The sequence below is a fragment of the Vipera berus genome (genome assembly GCF_964194415.1).
Source record: "Vipera berus genome assembly, chromosome: 2".
In the NCBI taxonomy this organism is placed as follows: Eukaryota; Metazoa; Chordata; class Lepidosauria; order Squamata; family Viperidae; genus Vipera; species Vipera berus.
In genome coordinates this window covers 211,067,443-211,081,651 of record NC_138203.1, presented here as the reverse complement: position 1 = coordinate 211,081,651, position 14,209 = coordinate 211,067,443, and positions in this window count along the sequence as shown.

The following is a 14,209-nucleotide window of genomic DNA, read 5'->3' as shown; positions in this document are numbered from 1 at the left end:
AACCTTCCCAAACGTCGGCAGGTCTGCACGGAGGAACGGAGACCTGGGGAGGTTTGGGGAGGCGCCCAAACCTCCCCAAACGTCGGCAGGTCTGCGCGGAGGAACGGAGACCTGGGGAGGTTTGGGGAGGCGCCCAAACCTCCCCAAACGTCGGCAGGAGGAACGGAGACCTGGGGAGGTTTGGGGAGGTGCCCAAACCTTCCCAAACGTCGGCAGGTCTGTGCGGAGGAACGGAGACCTGGGGAGGTTTGGGGAGGCGCCCAAACCTCCCCAAACGTCGGCAGGTCTGCGCGGAGGAACGGAGACCTGGGGAGGTTTGGGGAGGCGCCCAAACCTCCCCAAACGTCGGCAGGTCTGTGCGGAGGAACAGAGACCTGGGGAGGTTTGGGGAGGCGCCCAAACCTCCCCAAACATCGGCAGGTCTGCGCGGAGGAACGGAGACCTGGGGAGGTTTGGGGAGGCGCCCAAACCTCCCCAAACGTCGGCAGGAGGAACGGAGACCTGGGGAGGTTTGGGGAGGTGCCCAAACCTTCCCAAACGTCGGCAGGTCTGCGCGGAGGAACGGAGACCTGGGGAGGTTTGGGGAGGCGCCCAAACCTCCCCAAACGTCGGCAGGTCTGCGCGGAGGAACGGAGACCTGGGGAGGTTTGGGGAGGCGCCCAAACCTCCCCAAATGTCGGCAGGAGGAACGGAGACCTAGGGAGGTTTGGGGAGGTGCCCAAACCTTCCCAAACGTCGGCAGGTCTGCGCGGAGGAACGGAGACCTGGGGAGGTTTGGGGAGGCGCCCAAACCTCCCCAAACGTCGGCAGGTCTGCGCGGAGGAACGGAGACCTGGGGAGGTTTGGGGAGGTGCCCAAACCTCCCCAAACGTCGGCAGGAGGAACGGAGACCTGGGGAGGTTTGGGGAGGCGCCCAAACCTCCCCAAACGTCGGCAGGTCTGCGCGGAGGAACGGAGACCTGGGGAGGTTTGGGGAGGCGCCCAAACATCCCCAAACGTCGGCAGGAGGAACGGAGACCTGGGGAGGTTTGGGGAGGTGCCCAAACCTTCCCAAACGTCGGCAGGTCTGCGCAGAGGAACGGAGACCTGGGGAGGTTTGGGGAGGCGCCCAAACCTCCCCAAACGTCGGCAGGAGGAACGGAGACCTGCCGAGGTTTGGGGAGGCGCCCAAACCTCCCCAAACGTCGGCAGGTCTCCGTTCCTCCGCGCCCTGCCTGCCTGCTTCTTTCCGCTGCGGAAAGAAGCAGGCAGGCAGGGTGCGGAGGAACGGAGACCTGCCGTTTGGGGAGGTTTGGGGAGGTGCGCGCGCACCTCCCCAAACCTCCCCAAACTTCGGCAGGTCTCGGACGGCGGTGGCTTGGGAGAGGTGCGCGCGATCCCGGAAGCACCAAAGCCTCGGCCGCGCACAAGTCCTCGGTAAGTTTTTTTGTTGACTGGAGTATAAGCCGAAGTGGAATTTTTCAGCCCAAAAAGTGGGCTGAAAAATTCGGCTTATACTCAAGTATATACGGTATTTATTTTTTTTCCTTCATTGCCCTTCAAGTTTTCTCTTTGGTTTCTTTTTCTTCCTTCCTTTATATAAATTCATATTAGTTTTTTTATCTTCCTTTTTATTTTATTTTTTATAAAATTATATTTTAAAAGTGGAAGAAACAGTTGTGCCATCTTCTAGGCACAAGAAGCTGTCAACAACTAAAATTGTTCAAAATCTATATTGTTAAAAGAGGAGCAGCAAGTCTCCCAACTTAAGGTAGAAGAAATGTCCAGTATCTCCTGGAACCAGATTCAGGACAAAGCTGCACAGTTACAAGTTGTTGTTTTATCTGGCAGCTAGTACTGGCCAAAAATGATGCTGTTACATTTTCAGCACTGAAAGTACGATCTACTTCTCTGTCAAATTGCATGCAAGCTGGAACAAACTGTGAACCACCTTCAGGCATTAGAGAAAGGATATTTATCAACATGTTAGTCAGAACAGAAATTCCTCCAAGATTTGGAGGACATCATATATGATACTGTCCTTTCTTTTCAATATCAGTTCCTATTGTGTTAACTCTGCATCACAGATACTGTGAAATCCATGTTGTGAGTCCATGGATGCCAAACAACTGGATAGGAATTAAACCATAATTTTATTTAGCAAAGCTTTTTAAAAGTGGTTTTTTAAAAAAATCACTGGTCTCTTGTACTAGGGACAGGCCAAAAACAAGTATCAAAATGTATACTGGATGTTAAATATTCGGTTCTTGCAGGCATTAAGCGAGATGGAGAGTTATTTAATTCACAACAGAAGCAGCCCTAATAGCTGCTGTGCAACTATTTATACTGTTAGCCTCCAGGCGGCGACCAATAGGTTTGAAGTAACAGTTTCCTGCCCAAAACCTAATTATTTGCCTGGAGACAGTAAGTTTAGGTCAGACATTTAAGCAAGTGATCCAAGGCATTTAAGAAAACAGTTAAAGCCAATACATTACACTGGAGTTGATCAAAGTACAGCCCACATAAACAATATAACAAAGCAGAGATAATACAATTAACAAGAAAGGGCAATACAGCCAGATATATTCTCATAATGCAAGAGACAATAAAAGCATACTCCGAAAAGACAGCATCCTTGTTTACAGAGAGTGTCAGTGTTATTCTAGCAAGCTTTCAGCCTGCTTCCTTCACCACAATTGCAGAAGAAAAGAGATAACAGGCCCACAAGGCACATTCCCAGGCCCTCAGCAATTTCCAAAGACATCAGTCAGGGCTAGGCCATGCATTTTAAAGGTATATTAACAAGATCCTGTTTTTCTTTAATTATATAGAGGACTACAATTATATTTGGTTATAGGTTATACAAGATGTAAACATTGTTGACATAGTAGGTAGAAAGCAATCACATGAATTCACAGTTCTATATGGATAGAAATGTTCAAGAACTGATGCACTATCAAAAAGATTTCAGCTGCATAGTTAACATTAAAAACCACATAATACATCTTAGATGGTAACTGGCAGATGTCTAATGATCCTAATTTTTCTGCCAACAAAGAGCTTTTTCACAATTAGGTTTCATATGCTCCCTTCTTCTGTGCTTAATGGAAGATCTGCTAAAATCCCCACGTGTCAAAAAACCTTGTCCCTGCCATAGAGGAGCCATTAAAACTATACATATATGCTGCTCTACTGTTCCTATTATCAGAACATACGCTACACTCTCATCTCCCCCTTTGACTGTGCTAAAGAGGTCAAAGTGAAAACCTGCTTGTGAATTTTCTCTTGTCTGATAGGAAATAATCACTACATATAATTTAGCTAAATTCTCTGTGGTGGACACTAAATTTCCCCAGAGAGAGTCAATGGATTAGGATGAAGACAAACAAACTTAAAATTCTCTTTTCATTTTTTATTACTATTAGCTGCCATCAACTGAATTTTAGCCTGAACTCTCTTTGTCTAATTAAAAATGCTCTGATCAATTTCTTAACCCAATAATATAGTAATAATTCTTCTCCTCTTCATTGACAGTCTCAAAAATATTAGTTTTAGCTCTGTGTTAGTTTAACTTAAAGAATAAGTTAAGTTTGCTTGATTATACAATATTCTATGTTATATTTAAATGTTCAACAGCTCACATGGATTTGGTATTCTTGCTTTCTCTTTGTTCTTTGCCCCATTGTTTTTCTGTTTTTGTTTTGCTATTTTTATACTGGCTATTCAGCAAAATACTTACACATATAGATATATATACTATTACTCACATATATAGATATATATAAAAATATTGATTATATATATCAATATTATCATTATAAATAACCCTACATGGCATAGGTTATAGGCATAAAGCAGAAAAGATACAGGGTTTGGAATACAATTTCTCCTTTCTCTCTAATTTCATCATATTTACAATCAATATGTCTAATCAAATTAAACTAAAGTTAACTCTTAGCACATAATTTCTGACAGCTTTAAGACAGCTACACTCTCAAACAGTTTCTTGCTTATTCTTGCCCACTAGGTTCATTTCACACAGATGTTGATAGACAAAGGATATACATGCACAGAAACTGTGCATATACACTTTGGACTGGATAAATATCATGTCTTGGCAGAATCAGGAATAGTGGCCAAAGAGGAGAATAGAGGGCCTAACACAAGGTATGGCATTGAAAAATAAAGCATGAAAAAATCATTTAGCACAGCCATGTCAAACGTATTGCGACTTTTTCACCATTGCCGGCAATGGAGTGGGCGCAATTTTGGTGTGACGCATTCAGCCTGCAGGCCAGCAGTTAACATGCCTGATTTAGCATATCCTCACCCTACTAAGTGCCCTTCAAATACATTGGACTACAATTTCCATCCATTCTAGCTCATTGGTGTGCTGGTTAAGCATGATGGGAGATGTGGCCCATGCATCTTGAAGTTACCAGGTTAGGGAAGGCTAAGTAATCACATCTGCAGCAATAACTAAATACAACCAGGGCCAGGTTTTCATATACTTCTCTAGTTTTCCAATACAGAGTACTGATAAAGCCACAGTATTCACTTTGGCTATAATGGCAGTAGGTGCTGAGGGATGGAAGAAATCAGGCTAGAAGAAATGCAAATACCCCACCCCAATCTATATGGAGTAAGCTTTTTGCCATAGGGTCCAGCCCCTCAATTTGGGATTTTTTTTGTGCCAAGTTTGGGTTATACCTGTAAGTGTCCAGGAAATGGGACTCTGAGCATGATTTTACTATAAGCTATGAACATACTCTATAATGCAAAATAAGGAAGAGAATAACTTAACTTGGAATCTAGACTTGCTCTTATTAGTGATTCACAACTTACTTTGCATTTGAGGAGTTCTCGGAGGCTCTAATATTTGAGGGAAAGACTTGTAAGTGTTATTTTTCTCTCTAGTTGAACTCTCTGGCTGATGTGCCCTCTTGTAAGTGTCACATTTGCATTAAGAACCTGCCATTTTTATGTTCATTTGATTCTAGATGATCTGATTGAAGTTTTCACTTCCAGCTTAGTATGACAGATGCATTGGGTTTATTGCAATCAAGTGGGAATAAATAGCAGAGACTGCTCTGAAACAGTGATTAAAGAAGAAAAGTGTAAGAAAATGTTTCCACAGAAGCGTGATTGGCAATGCTTTCATTTGATAACACTGCTAGCAAAATCTCACTATTCTGATTTTTTTAAAAAAATCAAAAGCATAGCTATTCCAAGAAGCCACTAGAATAAATATTCATTCCTACAAAAAAGCAATGACAACAAAAGAGACAAAAGTATATGGAATTAATGTCATCAAGATATATAATTTTATTTTCATCATCACTGTCATGTTGATAGATAAATACTGGTTTATCATGTTCTGGCTTTGGATGGTGGGTACCTCTATCCTTTGTAATTTGCAAACCATGATATACAGTTTAGCAGTAACTGAACCCATCCATTTATGGCTTAATATGGTATGAAAATAGGGACACGGTGGCTCAGTGGGTTAGGACACTGAGCTTGTCGATCAGAAGGTCGGCAGTTTGGTGGGTCGAATCCCAAGTGCCGCGTAACAGAGTGAGCACCTGTTACTCGTCCCAGCTTCTGCCAACCTAGCAGTTCGAAAGCACGTAAAAATGCAAGTAGAAAAATAGGGACCACTGCAGTGGGAAGGTAACAGCATTCCGTGCACCTTTGGCGTCTAATCATGCCAGCCACATGACCACAGAGACGTCCTCGGACAAGCGCTGGCTCTTCGGCTTTGAAACTGAGATGAGCACCGTCCCCTAGAGTCAGAAATGACTAGCACGCATGTGCGGGGGAACCTTTACCTTTACCTTATGGTATGTAAAGAAATTCACTGAGTGAATCTATAAAGAGGGAAGAACATCATGGCGTTGCCTGGCCTCAAAATGTTAATAATGTTAGATGTTTTGTTACTAATCATTTAAATGATTAGTAATGTTTTAATTGTTCCTAATTTTAAATTGTTAATAAATTTTATAATGTTTTTACATTTGTTTGATTCTGTCTACCCTGAATGGTCTGCATAATAGAAAGGTTGGACAGAAACTGAATAAGTAACAATGATATACTGTATAACAATTGTCACCACTCATGACTTCTATCTAACTAACGAAATTTTCTAGAAGCAAAGAAGCAATACACTTTCAATTTACATATGCAAAATTTTGATTCTGATATTATGCTGAAAATACAAATGTGGATTAGGAATAATTATCATGGTCTTATTGTTCCACTATGCATTCAACTGTAGAACTGAGCCCTGCCCCAAACTCAAATTGCAGCTGATGAGTTAATTTCAGTTTTACCGCTATTACTGGCAAAATGTCTGTATTCATATAACACATTTAAGTTAGTTAAAATAATGCCCTTTCTGAGTTATCATATTACACTGAATAATATAACCAAAATAGTTAGATTCATACAACTTAGTGTATGACAGGAGGAGGAGGAGGAGGAGGAGGAGGAGGAGGAGGAGGAGGAGGAGGAGGAGGAGGAGGAGGAGGAGGAGAAGAAGAAGAAGAAGAAGAAGAAGAAGAAGAAGAAGAAGAAGAAGAAGAAGAAGAAGAAGAAGAAGAAGAAGAAGAAGAAGAAGAAGAAGAAGAAGAAGAAGAAGAAGAAGAAGAAGAAGAAGAAGAAGAAACATGGCTTCTAGAACTCTTTCTAAATTCTCTACCCACTATGCTCATATTGGGGATTTATGTGCACATAGAAAGCATGCATAGGGCCACAAGATCAGGAAGGAACAAGCTTAAGAATGAAGAACTTGGCACAATTTTCTATGCTACCTGCAAACTGTTTCTCACATAGGAATGCAAAATTATTAAAAAAAAATGGCCAGCTTCTCTGCCCCACCATCTTCCAAATTTGTTTCCATTCTGTCTGGCTTTTTGGTGTATTATCATGCTGATTACAGAGAGACAGACACAGTCCCAAGTCCCATTAGATTATTTCTTTCCAACATTTTGTCAGGTTGGAAAGAATAAGACCCAAGATGAACACTAGCCAACGTAGCATATTGTGTACCTGTCTCTTTCAGTTCTTATCTGATGGCTTGATATCTGTTGGAGTCAAAATTTCTGAGATTTCATATATCAATTACCATCTGTTGGTCTAGTTATAGAGAAAGGAAATGGAGCATTTAATTCAAGGACAATAATAAAAATCTATGTGTGGGGCTTCATTTCTGGGCTTTATCTCTTTGATAATGTAATGCCTGGTAGAACCAAAGAATTTTCCTCATCCTGAAACATACCCTCTTTATCAATACAAATACATACTGTATTGGTCTTCCCTTAGTTAGAGAGAGAGAGAGAGAGAGAGAGAGAGAGAGAGAGAGAGAGAGAGAGAGAGAGAGAGAGAGAGAGAGAGGGAGGGAGGGAGGGAGGGAGGGAGGGAGGAAGGAAGGAAGGAAGGAAGGAAGAAAGAAAGAAAGAAAGAAAGAAAGAAAGAAAGAAAGAAAGAAAGAAAGAAAGAAAGAAAGAAAGAAAGAAAGAAAGAAAGAAGTGGCATATCAAAAATGCAACCTGTGAAGCTCCTCTTAGGACAGGAAATTTTGTGCTAAAGAAACATAGTTTTTGTCTCCTCACATCATTATCTTCTTCCCTGATCACCCACTGTCATCTGGTGACACCAATGTGGCCTTAACAGCCACAACAAGACTTGTGCTGCTGACATCTCTGCCAATAAATGAGAGCAACCAGGCGACTGGCAAGTCACATGGAGACTTAAATCATGCTAGCAGTCACTTTAAATGTAAATGCCATGCTTCACTTTAAAAAAAAATTAGGTGACCACGATAGTTTTAATTTAACTGAAATGTTGATAGCATTTGCTCCTGGAGCTACTGTGCTTCAAGAAAGAAGGGCCAGCTTCTGGGGATCTGAATGTATATCCCCAAAACAGCAAGACACTCTCTCATAGGAACAAAGACATACTGGAGTTTCTCTGTGTACTTTGTTATTTCATCCCCATTTATTCTGGAAAAAAAGGATCAGAACGTTCAGTCCTGTCAACACACACATTTTACAACACCAAGCGTGATGTTTTTGGCTTCCAATGGTTGAGGCCCCATTGTAAATGGCTGCCACTTCACCACCAATGTGCTGCTGCTGTAAATCATACCCCAGAGCAAGGCTTTAAAGGAGATACTTAAATCACAAAATAAAACAGATCAGAGGTGCAATTATGATCAGCGAAGCAGGCACCACTATGTTGTGCATAATTAAAATGACTGTAGGTCTTCTCCATAAATACTGTCAGAAAAGTACCTCTCCCTGCATTGAAATAACAGCTAGCTGTGGGGAAATGTTTCTTACTTTACTTCATGACTTTGGAAGAACTTATAACTGTGATGGCAAAATAATCTTGCATTTGTTAAAAAGTTTGAGGACATCCCTTTTCCCACCAGCTTGAAAGGAGACTCAAAAGAATAATTATTGCCTAATTTGAGCTTTGAGAAGAATGCAGTGAAAGACATTCCAATTTTTGAAGGGCAATTCATCCCAATACATCTTTGGGAACAAAAATGTCAAATTAGCCCATCACAATTTACAAACTGGATCTGATAAGGAAAGCTGTCAGAATAAGAAACAGACTGCAAATAAAATCCTCAACTTATGTCTAAATATAGTTGAAAATAGTTTTCTGAGCCCTGATCTATAACTTACACCAAGTAGTATCAATTCATTGCCAAAAATATTTTAACATTAGCCTATCATCTTTACACATCTCTCAGAGTCCAATTGCCCTAAACCCATACTTCAGATTTACATAATTGATTAATACGAGGAAATTTGATTCAAGCGAAAATTTTAGATTTAACAAAGGTGCCAATATTACAAGAGAATTAAAAGCAAACACGTGAAGAAATAAATAAACAAATAAAATGTGAAAGAATCCAGAGGAAATTAAATACAGAAGCTAGATCTTTTTTTTACAGAAGACCCTCTAAATTAATTTTTCCATTTTTTAAAAAAATGTACTAGCTTACCTACAATTAAATTTGCATGCAAGGCAAGTATTGACTTGCTACATTCCACAAGGAACATTTAAATTAGATCTATACTGAAAAGTGGAAGAACCACTTTTCAAATCTTCAATGATAATAAAGCCTAAATTAGATTGGGCAGTACAGCTAGAAAAGTAAACATTTACAGTTATACGATTTGGGAGGAAAGGTTGTTAAGAAGGTGATTGGTTTGCAGCTGAAGAGGACTCTGGTGGATACTGATTGTCTTAACCTGATTCAGTCAGGTTTCAGGCTGAGATTTAGTATTGAGACAGCTTTGGTTGTGATGATAAATGACTTAAGTGATAATAAATAAATGAAATAAAGAAAAGAGAACGATACATTCCATCAGTGTTAATTAGAATTTATGATATTGATATTATAACCACATAATTATTTGACTTTTTAATATGAAATTCCATATAAAAAAGAAAAAAGAAACCGCTGAAGATTACATCACAGGATATCCCAGGGGTCTTCAAACTTGGCCCTTTTATGACTTGTGGACTTCAACTCCCCAAATTCCTCAGCCAGCGTGCCTAGCTGAGGAATTCTGGGAGTTGAAGTCCACAAGTCATAAGAGGGCCAAGTTTGAAGACCCCTGGGATATGCTGTTCAATGCACTCTACATGGTGCTACTCTTGAAGACTATCCAGAAGCTTCCACCAGTCCAGAAGGCAGTGCTGTGTGCAACAATAAGCTTGCCTTAATATGTACACCTCTGCTTCACAAGCTGCACCGGTTGCCAGTTTGCTTCTGGGTTTGATTCAGGGTTTTAGTCACTACTGTCATGGTTCTGACAGATGAAACTCTTCAAAAGAACTTTGAGGCATTGTTTACCTTAAAGAATCTTTTATTGGAGAAACAAAGTGTCAGCACTACATAGTTGAAACCAAAAACTAAATTCCCCTCTCCTGGATACAAAGTAACAAAGTACAATTCCCTTCCAATAAAGGTAAAGGTAAAGGTTCCCCCGCACATGCGTGCTAGTCGTTTCCGACTCTAGGGGCCGGTGCTCATCTCCGTTTCAAAGCCGAAGGGCCAGCGCTTGTCCAAGGACATCTCCATGGTCATGTGGCCAGCATGACTAGACGCCAAAGGCGCACGGAACGCTGTTACCTTCCCACCGTAGTGGTCCTTATTTTTCTACTTGCATTTTTACGTGTTTTCGAACTGCTAGGTTGGCAGAAGCTGGGACGAGTAACAGGTGCTCACTCTGTTATGCGGCACTCAAGATTTGACCCGCCAAACTGCCGACCTTCCGATCGACAAGCTCAGTGTCCTAACCCACTGAGCCACCATGTCCCTTCCAATAAACAGTCATAAATCATATTCCCCAATTAGCCTGAAGCGTGGGCTTTCTCCCCAGCTCTCCAGCCTGCCAAAACACTGTCAGCTCTGGGCCCAATGTCCTTGGGTTCCCACAGATAAGTTATTATTGTTATGACTAGCTGGACTCTCATCCCTATTCCCCCTCCCAGCATTGACTAATTCTAAAAGCAATAGAGAAAATGGCTGCATTTCCATCTATTGTCAAAGCAAGAACATCCGATGTTAGCAGCGTTGACATCTACCTCTAAAGACCTACAAGTAATCAGAGGGACTAGCCATATCCTATAATATTTGTCCAGTCAATCCAGTATTGCAACTCCTAGTTTCTATCAATTCAGCAATGCCATCTATCAGGACCCTGGAAGCGTCCTTCTCTGTAGCAGTGCCCCTCCCTGGAATGAGGTTCCCCCTGGGATTTAGATGGGACTCACTTCCTTATATTTAGAAGGGCTCTAAGGACTTGATTCTTTGTCCAATCCTTTTACAAATATATTTTTTTCTTCTTCTCTTCTTTGTTCCATCTGGATTTATCATCTCTGCCATTGTTGTTCCTTTTGGTTTTGTGTTGTTTTCTTGATTTTGAATGTTTTAACCCTACTAAAGACAGCACATACACACACAGAGAGAGAAAAAAATTACAATTCTATATTTTTCTCTCTAGTGTGTTGTTTTCTTGATTTTGAATGTTTTAACCCTACTAAAGACAGCACATACACACAGAGAGAGAGAAAAAAATTACAATTCTATATTTTTCTCTCTAGTAACATATTGTTCTGCTTTGTAGAGTTAACTGCTGATGGTCAGGCAGAGTCCTGAGCTGTTTTAAGGTAATTTCTGTTCAATATGCCTTTGGCTATTTGAAACGACAAAAGCAGCATTGTGCCATCATGTTTTAAGCTCTGCTTTTCCAGAGTCTATATACAGTATGTGTGACATCGTGGTATAAAAGGGGCAGAATTTTCAGTGATACTGCTTTGGCTTTATTTTCTCCTTTCCCCCTAATGGATGTTGCTGCTTCTCCTCCCCCCCCCCCGCTTCCCCTCTAAGGTCAACTAGATGCATCCAATTTATTCTGCCCCTCACCAAACAACGCCTTCAAACAAGCCAGAGTCAAGGCTGTTCAATCAAAGAGGAGAACAGATGTCAGTCTGTTGGCCAAAGAGCGGGACAGTAACTACTGCAAGAAAGCTTAGTTTTAAAAATAAGGTCTACACTTTAGGGAAGAACTGGTGCTACCAGTTGTTGTGATTCAGGGTCAGCCTGTGGGTTCGGCAGTTGGGTCGGACAAATCAGAGGAGGAGGGGGTGTTGAAGACCTTGCTGAGGGGGTTGAAGATCTTGCTGATGAGAGCCCTCAGCCAGGCCCCTCCCACTTGGTCACCATGGAGACCCAGCTGTGTGAGCCTGACAGTGTGGATGAAGATGACCCACAGCTGGCCCTGTTCAAGGACGCCCAACGCAGGAGGCAGTCAAGTAGGAGTAAACAGAGGAAGGCTGTGGGGCTTCTCGGAAGGAAACAGAGAGAGGCCACGCCCTGAACTCTTTATAAAGGGAATGTTTGGGGAGGGCTGGTTTGCTGAAAGCAACCGCTCAGATAGTGTTTCAAAGCTCCTGTATCTTGGTTCGTGTCTTGTTTGTTTTTTGTAGTAATAAATTTGGCAGACGTCATTCCAGCCTCTTGCCGTTTATAAAGGGGTTGCCTTTTCTGCAGGGCCGGTAGCAGGCTGGTACAGAACACCAGTTGCCATCATGACAGATTAGGCAAAAACAGGAAAGATGATTCTTCATCTACTCAGGCCACTCAGAAACTAGAAGGCAGGTATAGGTAAGTACCTGATTAGTAGGTAACTAATCAATTATGGGAAGAGAGAAAATAAAACTGTCCTTTCCTGGATCCTGTATATATACTTAAACACTTAAACAACACAATGTACTGTATTTAATAGTAGGATGTCTTATCTTGTGTTCCCTTTATTTTTTTGAGCAGTATATATTAATAAGAAAGAAAAGAATCGAGCACCAGGATAGAAAAATAAACAAACTGTTTAATGTGCAAAACACTTAGCTTTCATCGGCCAAACTGCCGACATCATCAGAGCAAGAATAGGAGATCTGAGAGTTTGCCTATATAGCCGGCTGTTTTTGCACCCTGCTCATTGAGCGGGTCACCGGTCTATTGACTTCAAACGGCCATAGCGTTTCTAAATGTCCCGCATTTCTTCATGTGCTTGCAGGATCAGAAGTTGTTTTTTTTAATCATGGTCGCTCCCCTGATGAGCTTATACACATCAGGGAGGCGATTACCCAGCTGCAGTTGTTTTGTACCTCCCCCCCGCTCCTCTTTTTTGGTCGACCCTGAGCCTCCGTCTCAAGACCTAAAGCCGGGCATGTTGTGGATTCGTCCTTCCTGGGGATTATTGTTGTGGCTACACCCTCCAATTTGGGATCTAATACAGGGCATGTCCCAAAGTCCGACACAGGGCACATTGAAGATTCATCCTTCCCGGGGATCGCTGTTGTTCTGCCTGTAGCAGCGTTGTTCAGGTCCTGCAAAGAGCAAACTTGTTGTGCCTGTCATAAGTCATAGCATCATTCCTCCCATCCCCTGAGTGTCTAGTAAGCAGGTAAAAGGTTTATATGATGGTTAATGGAGTTTTCGTCAGATAGCCAGGCCTCCTTGAGCAACCGGCTGCCCTTGATGTTATCCCAGGCTATGGCCTCAGCGTTGGCAAAATCAAACATATGGCTGTAACTAGCCATATGTGCCCACACCTGTGAGCATTGGTCTTGTCTCCTGATCACCAACTCATGTTCATGGAGCCTGGTTTTCCCCACATTAAACAGTTTGTTTATTTTTCTATCCTGGTGCTCGATTCTTTTCTTTCTAACATGCACACACCAGGTTTTGCATTTTTACTCTTATTAAGGATATATATATAACCTTTATTAGCAATTTGAATAATTTACACAAATAATGAACTGTCGTAAGTTGTGACTATAGCCTGCGGATAGCCTTGGGTTAGGCTGAAACAGGAAAGAAGATTTAACTAGCAAGATATTCAAAAAGACTTGATAAACTGCCTAATATATAATTAGCCCAGGTTCGAATCTCAGATAAAGGGTATGACTGACTGATGAGAACAAAATAAATTCGAAATGGCCATATCAGCCTCCATATATACTGTACAGTCATGGCCGAAATTGTTGGCACCCCAGAAATTTTTCCAGAAAATCAAGTATTTCTCACAGAAAAGTATTGCAGGATCACATGTTTTGCTATACACAGGTTTATTCCCTTTGTGTGTATTGTAACATAACAAAAAAAGGGAGGAAAAAAAGCAAATTGGACATAATGTCAAACAAAACTCCAAAAATGGGCCGGACAAAATTATTGGCACCCTTAACTTAATATTTGGTTGCACACCCTTTGGAAAAAATAACTGAAATCAGTTGCTTCCTATAACCATCAATAAGCTTCTTACACCTCTCACCTGGAATTTTGGACCACTCTTCCTTTGCAAACTGCTCCAGGTCTCTCTTATTGGAAGGGCACCTTTTCCCAACAGCAATTTTAAGATCTCTCCACAGGTGTTCAATGGGATTCAGATCTGGACTCATTGCTGGCCACTTCAGAACTCTCCAGCGCTTTCTTGCCATCCATTTCTGGGTGCTTTTTGACGTATGTTTGGGATCATTGTCCTGCTGGAAGACCCAAGATCTCGGACGCAAACCCAGCTTTCTGACACTGGGCTCTACAGTGCGACTCAAAATCCTTTGGTAATCCTCAGATTTGATGATGCCTTGCACACATTCAAGGCACCCAGTGCCAGAGGCAGCAAAACAACCCCAAAACATCATTGAACCT